Source organism: Schistocerca nitens, chromosome 6 (assembly GCF_023898315.1).
Source record: "Schistocerca nitens isolate TAMUIC-IGC-003100 chromosome 6, iqSchNite1.1, whole genome shotgun sequence".
Lineage (NCBI taxonomy): Eukaryota > Metazoa > Arthropoda > Insecta > Orthoptera > Acrididae > Schistocerca > Schistocerca nitens.
In genome coordinates, this window is record NC_064619.1 from 678,294,200 (window position 1) to 678,305,159 (window position 10,960).

The window sequence follows — 10,960 nt, forward strand, 5'->3', positions numbered from 1 at the left end:
TTTCCGAAATGCAATATCCAATGTTTCTACCTCAACTACCATTCCGCGTTCAGTGTCTGCTAAGCCCCGTCGTGCAGTCATAATCACGTTGGAAACCTTTTCATGTGAATCACATGTGTACGAATGATAGCTCTGTCAATGCACTGCCCTACCTTGTGTACACCATAACACCGCCATTCTGCATATGTGCATATCATCACTCCATTACTTTTGTCATCTCACTCTATATTATGCACTGTCCAAAATTACATCAGATGGATACTTCTTCCAAGATTTTCCTTGTGTCTATGTACACCTTTTTTCTTCCCGTTCCTACCACCAAATTCACTCCCCCAGTCACAGTTAAACTTTCGTCTCCCTTAACTAGGCGATTCTTATACTTCAGCAAACATTGTTTCAATCGTTACAGTTTCTGCGTAACTAGCTGACATATAATCTTGTACCACTGTGTTGGTGTCAGATCCGTATCTGCCTTTATTACTAAAATGCGTTGAATGTTTTCTTACTCATTGTTAGACCTACTCCTGCATTACACGTATTTGATTTTTTGTTTATAATCCTCTACTAACCTTCCCAGAAGTCGTTTTCTTTCTGCCACTGCATTTCACTAATTCCCACTGCATCTAGCTTTAATTCTTTAATCTGTCTACCCGATTAAGAGCTCTGGTATTCCAAGTGCCGACCTATGGAATTCCAGTTTTGTTTCTCAATAGACCCTTCGGCAAACGCAACGTTATCGATCTTCTGATAGACACGCAAACATTACTTTATAGGAACTCTATGACGATAGCGACTAGTCTCTTTCAGTCTGCCTCTCACTGTTCTTGTCTGCCAGGAAATTAGGGAAACTGCTATAGGTCATGACAATGAGACACAGAAGATCGACCAGTTTCCCCCCGATATACGTAGCTTAGCCGTGTTACTGGATACCCAAAGTTTCTTCCAGTCTTAGGATGGTCTGAGTTGATTGTACGTGAAGACATTAAGCTGATCGATATGATATACTGAATCGCTCACTGACCATTCTTGGACCAAAACGGAAGATGACAGAGAGAAGGCTGAGATACTGAATTCGTTCTACAGTAATTGTTTCACTTGGGAAGATCATTATACGGTTCACCATTAGAACCGTCTCACGAACGAAGAAACGGCAAGTACTGAGATCAGTTGTCGCGGAATAGAAAATCAACTAAGCTCGCTCATCAGTGGAAAGGAATCTGGACTGAATGAGATGTGTCTGACGTTTTACAGAGATTATGCGAAAGAACTGTCTCGCTTTCTAGCAGCAGTCTACCTTAGGTCGCCGGAGTAACGTGGAGAACCGAGCGAGTGAAAAAAAAAAAAAAAACCAGACCATTCCAGTTTCCAGGACAGTTTGCAGGAGAGATGCACCTGACTAGTGGCCAATAACAGGTCTGTTTTAGAATTATGGACCATGTTTCATGCTCACGCATTGCGACGTTTCTGGAGAACGAAATCTCCACTAAAAAATTAACAGGTATTCAAAAACACAGATCCTGCGAGACACAGCTCGCTCCGTTCGGTCCAGGAAATCCAGAATTCATAAACGAAGGCGCCCTGGTTCATGCTGTGTTCCTTGAGTTCCGAGAAGTATTCGATATGTTTCCACATTTCATGAACCCATCGAGTATCGGAGCAGGTTTGTGACTGGACTGAGGAATTCCTGCAGACAGAAGTCAACACTTTGTTCGTAACGGGACGAAATCGACAGACGAAAAGAAATTTGAGAAGTGGTCCAAGGCAGTGTTATAGATTTCTTGCTGTTCACAATAGACAAGGAGAAAATGAAATGATAATTAAATCAAGACAAGCTGTCGACAGGCGTTGATAGAAATCAACGGGGGAAGTTGGAAATGTGTGCCTCGACTGGGACTTGAACCCGGGATCTCCTGCTTGCATGGCAGTCGCTTCATACTTTTCTTTTTTTAAATCTCATTTTGTTCGCTTTTGTACGTTGAATCTGCTCGGGGCGGACGCCATAAGACATCCGTTTAAGCTCGTTGTTGATCGATTAACTCAGTTTTTTTATTACAGAGGGCAGATAACCCTCCGACTGAACACGCTGAGCTACCGTGCCGGCTATCCAGCTGAGCCACCAAGGGCACAGCGGATACAGAGACTGCACGGACTTATCTCTTGCACGCTCCCCGTGAGACCCACATTCCCAACTTAATGTCCACAGACTACATTCGTAGTGCCCCTGCCCATTACACTCATTACTCGTGGCAGACATTCTTACCGAGTCCCGTAAGCGTTCGGGCAATGCGTGTGCATCCGCACAGAAGAAAAAGGTCAATGGCCAGTTAGCCTTAACTATATGAAGGTGATATCTGTTCTTTCGGACATGACATAGACAGGGAGATTCCGTCATGACGTTGCACTGATTCAGGGACGATGGAGAAGGGTAAATATATCAGTTTGAGGGAGTGGCCGTTGGTCCGGGAACGACCGAATCGAAAGTTAAAAGCGAAAATCGTTCTAATACCTCTGACAGTGGAATATTTATACTGGTAATGTTGCTGGTATGGACCAAAGCAAGAAAGAAATGTCTGTTAAACATGGGTTCTAAAACGCATTCCTTATGAGCTATTAGCGCTTGATCATTTTCGATACTGTGAAACACATTTCTTCTACTGCAAACACTATGGTTTCCATACCTTTGGAGGAGATACTCTGGACTAAAACAAGAAAAAATATCTAGTAAATACGAGCTCTAAGATGTGCACTTTAAGGGTTACGGGCACAATCCTTTGACAGTAGAAGAGATGTGTTTTACGGTAGCGAAGATAACAAATTCCTCATAGCTCTTGAGTTATGCACCTCAAGGCCATGTTTACTGCACATTTTTTCCTTGTTTTGGTATATACTGCCACCTCTGAAATTTGTCTACTCTACAATCTTAACAATAAGAGTAGCGGTACAAATATTCCGCTGTCGGATGCACCAGCTTTCGACTCGGTCGTTTCCAGACATCAAATACACTACTGGCCATTAAAATTGCTACACCAAGAAGAAATGCAGGTGATAAACGGGTATTCATTGGACAAATATATTATACCAGATCTGATATGTGATTAAATTTTCACGCAATTTGGGTTGAGAGGCACCCACTTGCCTTTCTCATACTGTGGCATCAAGCAGTCAGGCCTGCAAGATGAGTGGTTTGCCAAGCGAGTGGATTCTTCCTTAATTTATCGAGCAACATGAATTCTCGTATCTTACTATTTAGTTACAAATTATCCTCCTGCATGAATAATACGCAACGGAAACACGCATCTGACTATCAGTGATTTATAGAACTCTGACTGCACACTACGCATTGGCAATACCACATTTACTTTTTGTCTTTGATTTAACGGCTTTTATATAAATTCGGGACATTATGACAACATACAATTTAATGAAAAAGGCCACCAATCTCTTTCTATTCACTATCTGATTTATTCCTAAACACACAAATTCTACAACCTACAACAAAATCACATGAGAAATTCCGCCCTGTGGGCATGGCTTTACGTTAGTGAATCTCTATACTATGGTCTCGTAATCTATTTACCGCAACAGTGCACTCCCTGGATCGGATGGTGGATCTTTTATTATACCTCACACTTCGCCTCTCACAATCATCCTCACGAAACTTTCCTCCAGATCGAGCGATACAGAAGGAACAGGCATACCCACAAATCTTTCGAAACTACCTTGCTACCCCCATGCAAAACACACATACCCAAATTACATGACATATACAACACAACAATATGAAATACAACACAAAGAACTGTTACAACATCATCGCTTTCCGCTTTCCCACTTCAATCAATATCTATCCCAGTTTCACACGACACTGCCCCACTTTGTAATTCTACTTTCCTACTGTGAACTCTGGAGATAAACGCACGTCTTCCTGTGCAATGCAAGCCCAGTGGCGTTGCTGGAAAAACGGCCGACTCACCTTGAGTCTCTCTCAGAGTTTAAATTTAGCGTCACACGGAATGATATTTCTTAAATACCTCAACTTATGATACACACGCTATTTCTTAAATAATTCAGCTTATTGTACACACGCTATTAATTCTTAAATATTTCAGCTTATTGTACACACGCTAGTATCTCAACTTATAACTACACGTGGGCTCATTGTGACCGTTGGTTTACTACAATCCCCTTAAAATTACCTGCCTCACTTTGTAATTTTCCCCACAAAAGTTCCTGGGAAAGAGAAATGATTAGTTCTAACTACTCTTAAATATTCCACATCCATACCATGCCTCCACACTTTCATTACGGAGCACAACAAAAAAAACAGGTCTTTACAGCAGAAGGTTCAGCGCCAGAGTGCTGAAACATGGCCGTATTCCGGTTCTCTCGCACCTCTGTCGAAGTGGGAGAAGCACCTTGCTACCTTATTGGTCAGCCACCTTTCAGACGCTCAAAGCTCTGGTAACTTCCATCTCTTTGGTCCCACCAAAGGTAGCCAAAGGATCGACTCAAAGATGATCATATATTCCCATTCACTATCTGTGGTTAGCAGACGACCATACATTCATTCATTTCACAGATCTCACCAAACTGGATGTAGGGATTTATTTTGAGGGAGTGCACATGTGATAAATAAATTGTCATTCTTTCCCACACTGGTATCCGGCTTCGCTGTATTAATTGAAATTGAGTTACTTTTACACAAAAAATGTGTTGTTCTGACAAGAATTTCGTACCTATTTTCAATGTTGGGCGGTACTGTACCCTTTCACCACCGGCTACCCATGCAGAAAAAAATGGCACGGTACTATCCTTGCAATGCGAGGGTAGTTCCGAACATTTTTTTTAAGAAAACTGTATTAAAACAAACGTATCAATTCATCAAAATAACCAGGAGGAGACCTTAGCCCCTGGTGACCTCAAATAGACGACCAAATTATTGACAGTTGTTGCATTATTGTACTCTCCACAATCCGGAGTAACGTACACATACAAATATATAACAATCCACATGACAAATAAAACATCACATCATAGAAATGAAAAAATAATATTGAGATAAAAATTTGCTTTAGTTACTGGGATCTTCGTTATTTTTATGAGTAATCCAAATTTCAATAATTCTAAAACAAATAAAAAAAATACTAATTGTACTCATGAAATTTTAAATAGCTCACCGTCCAAACACAGAGCAAGTAATCTGACATTCATAAATTGCGCTGTAAAAACCCTTACACAGCAAAGTCTAAATACAAAACAAAATCAACAAAAGAAAAAAAATTCGTACACTAGTTACACGTAGAATGTCAGGCTCCATACCATTACTCTAAAATATACCTCAAACCTACAGAGAAATAAAAACTGAGAAGAAAAACAATGAAATATACCACAAGTTACATACTGGTTACGTAATATAGTTCGTCTAAGACATCATGTCATACCTCATTAACTATCATCACCTAAACAATTGCCACAGCTACTCGACAGTGAGTTTAACCTTATCCTATATCCATCACTACAAATACCTGCCGCTGAGCTAGTCAGTCCATCAACTTTGATCAATACTCGCAATAAATAGTTAGCAATAAGTGCTTGAATCTACCAGTAGCTCTCTTATCTTACTCTACTGTTCATTTCTCTGTTGTCACACATATAGACGACAAGAACTTGCATTTCGACTAGCCTTCGTTACACTTTAATGTGAAATATCACCACTGTGATAAAAAAAATAAGTGGCTTCAGTCAAAACACCAACAAGATTATTACTATGCACGACATCAAAATACATCAGTTAATTCCGATATTTGTTGTGCAATGCAAACTCTTGTCCCCTGTGACAATCTTACTGATCAATGCTACATGAACCGCTACGTTAGTATTACGCCACTGGCTTATAATTAAAGCATCATTGTACCACATATTCTAATAAACCTGCTACGTGAACTTGATAACCCAGAACAGACAAAAAACAAACACTAACTATTCTAAACACAAATATTAATAAAATACAATTACGCTTGCTGTCCCTTCAGGAATGAAACATATAAAAAAAACATTTACACAATTACAAATACATTATTCCCTATCTTGCGAGTCACACGGAAACATTTCATTCTGTGATTTTCTTGGGGTCAAAAGGTTGCTGATAGTTTTCCTAGAACCACTGTCTCGGTATCAAAGCTCTCCCATGGTTACCCGGACGAAAGTCTTTGAGTCACTCAATTCGGCATTTTGAACACGCACTGAACAGTAAACTGTATCTCTCATTAAACACAAATGTCATAGTCACTCTCAGAGTACCATCCACACGAATCTGTTCGTCCAAAAAATGGCCCTACAACTACTATTACCCACGGTTCTGTCCTTTCAGTTCATGGTGTAATTAAAAGTCGTAAGTTTCAACAAACAGCACTTATTCCCGCGCCAATTCAAGAAATGTCTCCTACTACAGACGCAAATGTCAATGTCCCACTCTAGTTTCTTGCCTTCATACAATAATTGTTCACCATACGACAACTGTCCTCTAAGTATACCAAGTGTCCCACATGCAATTCACAAAGCACACTTAACAAGTCACTGTCAAAAGTTTATGGATCCCACCATTCTGTGGTCAAGACACAACAAAACAATCGTCCTGTCTGCTACAGACAAAATCTTTTCCACCACTCACAACGTGGAAACACCAGTCCTTCACTTTCCACATTATGGAAAGTCGCAGTCATCTTGTTTCACAGCTCCACAGTCCAGTACTAGGTAATAGTTGCTGGTAACAAATGCTCGCCGGGCTCTGCCGCGCCTCGTCCATTCTGCAGTAGCGCCGCTGCGCGCGCCGTTGAGCAGAAGAAACCACCCGCTGTTGCCTCCGCGGGATACCTTCCCCAGTCGTAAGGGTGGCGGAACTCATGAATGGCCAGTGATACGTGCGTGTCGCCCCAGGCTGTTGACCTGCAGTAGCGGGCGCGTGGAGTGTACCTCGTCCGACAATGGAGTGGGGAGTGCCGCGGCTGTGTCGCCTGTCGCCATGGCGACGTCAGCTCGGCCTGTTAGCGGTATGGGCGTTACGACACCCAATTAGCCAGATCTTCCGTGCATCTCGCAAAATTACAGACAAAAGGAAATTCTTACATTAAAATTATACACCCTAGTTTTCTACACATACAACATCAACATTTATCTCTTTTCTATAGACAGCCCACACTCGTGCTATTCATTGTACCTGTCGTCCCTCATACAAAACATGAAAGTGTAAAAAAAAAAACAAAAGGAATAATAAACAATCTATACTGCTCATAATTACAATATCAAATAGTAGGCTACTCTATCGTCCTATCACAGTGAAAGTGTTCGAAACTGTTTATTCTAAAACTACAATATACAATGAACTTTTGTGCTTGTGACAGACTGAAATTAATACCCCTTGAAAGTGCTCTAACAAAAAATAAGAATAATCCACAAGGCTCACAATTACCTACCACATGTTATTAAATAGTAAACTACTTTAACATCCTAACACAACAAACATTTTAGAAACTGATGACTCTAAATCTACAACATACAATGCACCTTTGTGCTTGTGACTGACTGAAATTAGTATCTTTCTATATATTTTACCTTTTTTTATTATATATAACAACATTTCTAGGACATGTATGAACCATCCACATGATGTCAGATCCTGACCTGCCATCGAGGTTCATCCAAATCAAACAATACATAATAATGTTTTAGTTACAGATCGGTAGCATCCCCTTTACAGGAGTGTGCGCATTGATCACACTACTCTACGACTCTCACTCACCAGACATCACATTTTCCCTCTCATTCAATCCATTAATACACTAACAGAATAGGTCTAGAAGTCAGCTAACCTTAACACCACCACACTCACTACAACATACCATACCTTTGCTCCCTTATACTCAACCACATAACACATGAAGCTGCTTCGGAGATAGCTTTCCAGTCTCCGAATTCGTCCTTTCACTCTGGCACCTCTCTCCATCGGCTTACCTCTGCATTCACTTTATGCTAAATATCAACTTAGAATCGCGACATTTCATCTAAGAACAAAAAATACACAAATTAATCAACCTGCAAAAATAACTGCACACATTCTTGGTACCGTTTTGATTAGTTATACTGGTACGAGGCTTCAACAACAACAAAAAATATTATTTTTCTCAAATCGCAATTGTTATGCTAAGAATTAGATCTACACCTATATTACATCTTACGTCAGTATTCCACAACGTTCACCATCTGGGTCTCATACTCCCTTTATGTCCTTTCACATTGTGCAGTTGTCCTCGTCTCTTCATTCGTATTTCGGCTCTCCGTCCGTCCATTACTCCATCATTTCCTGGTCTTCCTTCGCCATTGGCATCAATCTCTATCGCAGCATACACAGGCCTCTCTGTAACATACATCTAAGACATCTCCACATTATTCAATTCTACCCACCTTTATTTACCACTGTTTCATCACGTCGAATCTCTCTTTATTAATCACCTTGCTTCACGTCGCTTCTCCTCATATACCACCTTTATCCACTACTATTTATCACGTCGCTTCTCTATCTACTATCTTTATTCACTTATTAATCATCACGTCGTTTCTGCTTGATCCTTATTCATACGACAAAAAATACGTACATACACCACTCTGTCGACTCCTGTTCATGACTCATTCGACCAGTCTATTCCGTCATACTTCCTGACATCCCGCCTGAAAATTCTTATGTTCGATTTGACCCTGCACAACGTTACACACCACAAATAAATACCCTGACTATCTACCATAAATTGCCTACTTTAGATCTATCCTTAACTTTTCCATAATTTGATGTTAGAAATGTGATGAAGCCCACGAGATTGTTTTCCCTTGATCGTCTCAATCAGTACAGCATTTTCATGGACAATCCGCCTCACTCTGAATGGTCCACTATACACAGCAAAGAAGTTGCTAGTTAGGAATCTGTGCTTACATGAAAATTAAATGTGTGCAGAGAATATACAAGCTGGGAGAATTGGGCAGCCCAAGTGTTAGTAACTTTGGTGCTAGTGGCCTCTTTCACTAACACCAGATTCCGAACAACCATACACAGCACTTCATTATAGCTGTCACCACGACAGTGACATACTATAGATCAGATGGCATCTAATTTAAAAACTTCGATCACAATGTTTACCTCTTACATTACTTGTTTAGTATCTACAATAGTCGAATCACACTAATTCAACTGGACTCATTGGCATTATTACATAACAATTCTTTTATTTTACTGTTCGAAATAAAATTTGCAAATTTTACTGAGATACCAGCCTAATAGATTCCATTACTGGCGTTTTATTCTCTGATCAGAAGTATGGTATTTGCATTCCTACATATTAGTTGAGTTTGTCTGCTACATAGACAATTTTCAGTGCCAGCTGCATGTGTTTTAAGAGCAAGATATTAAGGGCTGATATGTTGGATTAGTTTCTCCTATTTTTGAATCCATTATGACAAGAATGAAATGCCTGGATTCCACGCTCTCCTGTCATTATGATAGTTTCTGCCGTTCCTATCCTCGACACTAACTGACCTATGAGTCGTGTCTCCGTTCACGATATTGCTCTCATTACCCAATCCTTGTAACAAGTGCTGAAATGACGCGGAATCGTCTAAGCCTCTGCCTGCCATCGCTATACCTCTGCTCAATTTCACTGGCAACTTCGTTATACAGATCCTAAAGAGCTCCCCAGGTTCGTATGTCACATTCAAATACCTGTTTCGTCTGAACATTTCCTGACAGCACGACACTGAATCCCTTATGCCACCTTCGTTACGATTTTGCATCATCAATATGCTTAGCGTAACCTGGTCCTGCTTACTTTTCGGCCTGAATTCATTTAAATAGCTACTACAGTCTTTAAGGTCTTCCTGCATTTTCGCTCTAGCCTCGTCCCTCAAATAGTTATACACAAACTTCGTTTTGCAGAGCAGTCCCCTCGATGAAGGTAATGAATCTTGAAACTGAGACAGCCTTGGACTATACCCAGTTGGGTCTGCCACCTGTTTTATCTGACACAACCGTTCTTCTGACTCTCTGAATTCGTCTTCCTCTTTCTGCCTATTTTCGCCTTTTGAGTTTATCTCACTCTCCTCCTGCAATCTACCTGGTGGTGTTTCACCTTCGCTTCTGCACACTAATTGCAACTGTGCTAGTTCTTCCCTATGTTTCCTATTTGTTTCTAATTGTGCCTCTTTAAACTGTAATGGTGGTCGTATCTCCTCCTGATCGGCACAAACCTCTCGCTGCGTACTGTTAGAACCTGTCTCGCCTCTTGTACTGATCTTTTCTGCATCTGCACTAATCGTATTCTTTCTGACCACTACCTCTTTGATTCGCTCACCTGGCAACACGTCCCTACGCTCAGTAGTATCACTCTCTATTGCAAATACTTGTACCTCCAAATTATTGGTTTTTTTCTTTCACAGCATCACATACTTGCTTTACCGCACCCAGATTCTTCTCCCCCTCAACTATCCGATTATTAACTGCGGACAGACGCTCATCTATAACTGTGTGTAGCTTCTTCATTGCCTCTTTATTTCCCCTATCCATTGCCTCCAATTTTTCCTTATTTGCTTCCAATTTTTCCTTAGTTGCTTCAAATCGTTCCTTATTCTCCCTATCTCTCTCCTTATTATCTCTATTGATTGCTTCCAATCCTTTCTTAGTCTCCCTACTCATCGCTTCCAATCTTTCCTTATTCTCCCTATCTCTCTCCTCATTCTTCCTATCTCTCTCCTCATTCTTCCCATTCATCGCTTGTAATCTTTCATCCATCCTCTGTAAAAACTGCAGTAGCCCACTGTCATTTGCTACCGTCGACGCGCTCACCTCGTTCACCTGCGAAACCGTAGCTTCGCTAAGGGTAGCTGCACTTTCACCGTACACCTGGCCTAGTCTCGGCTC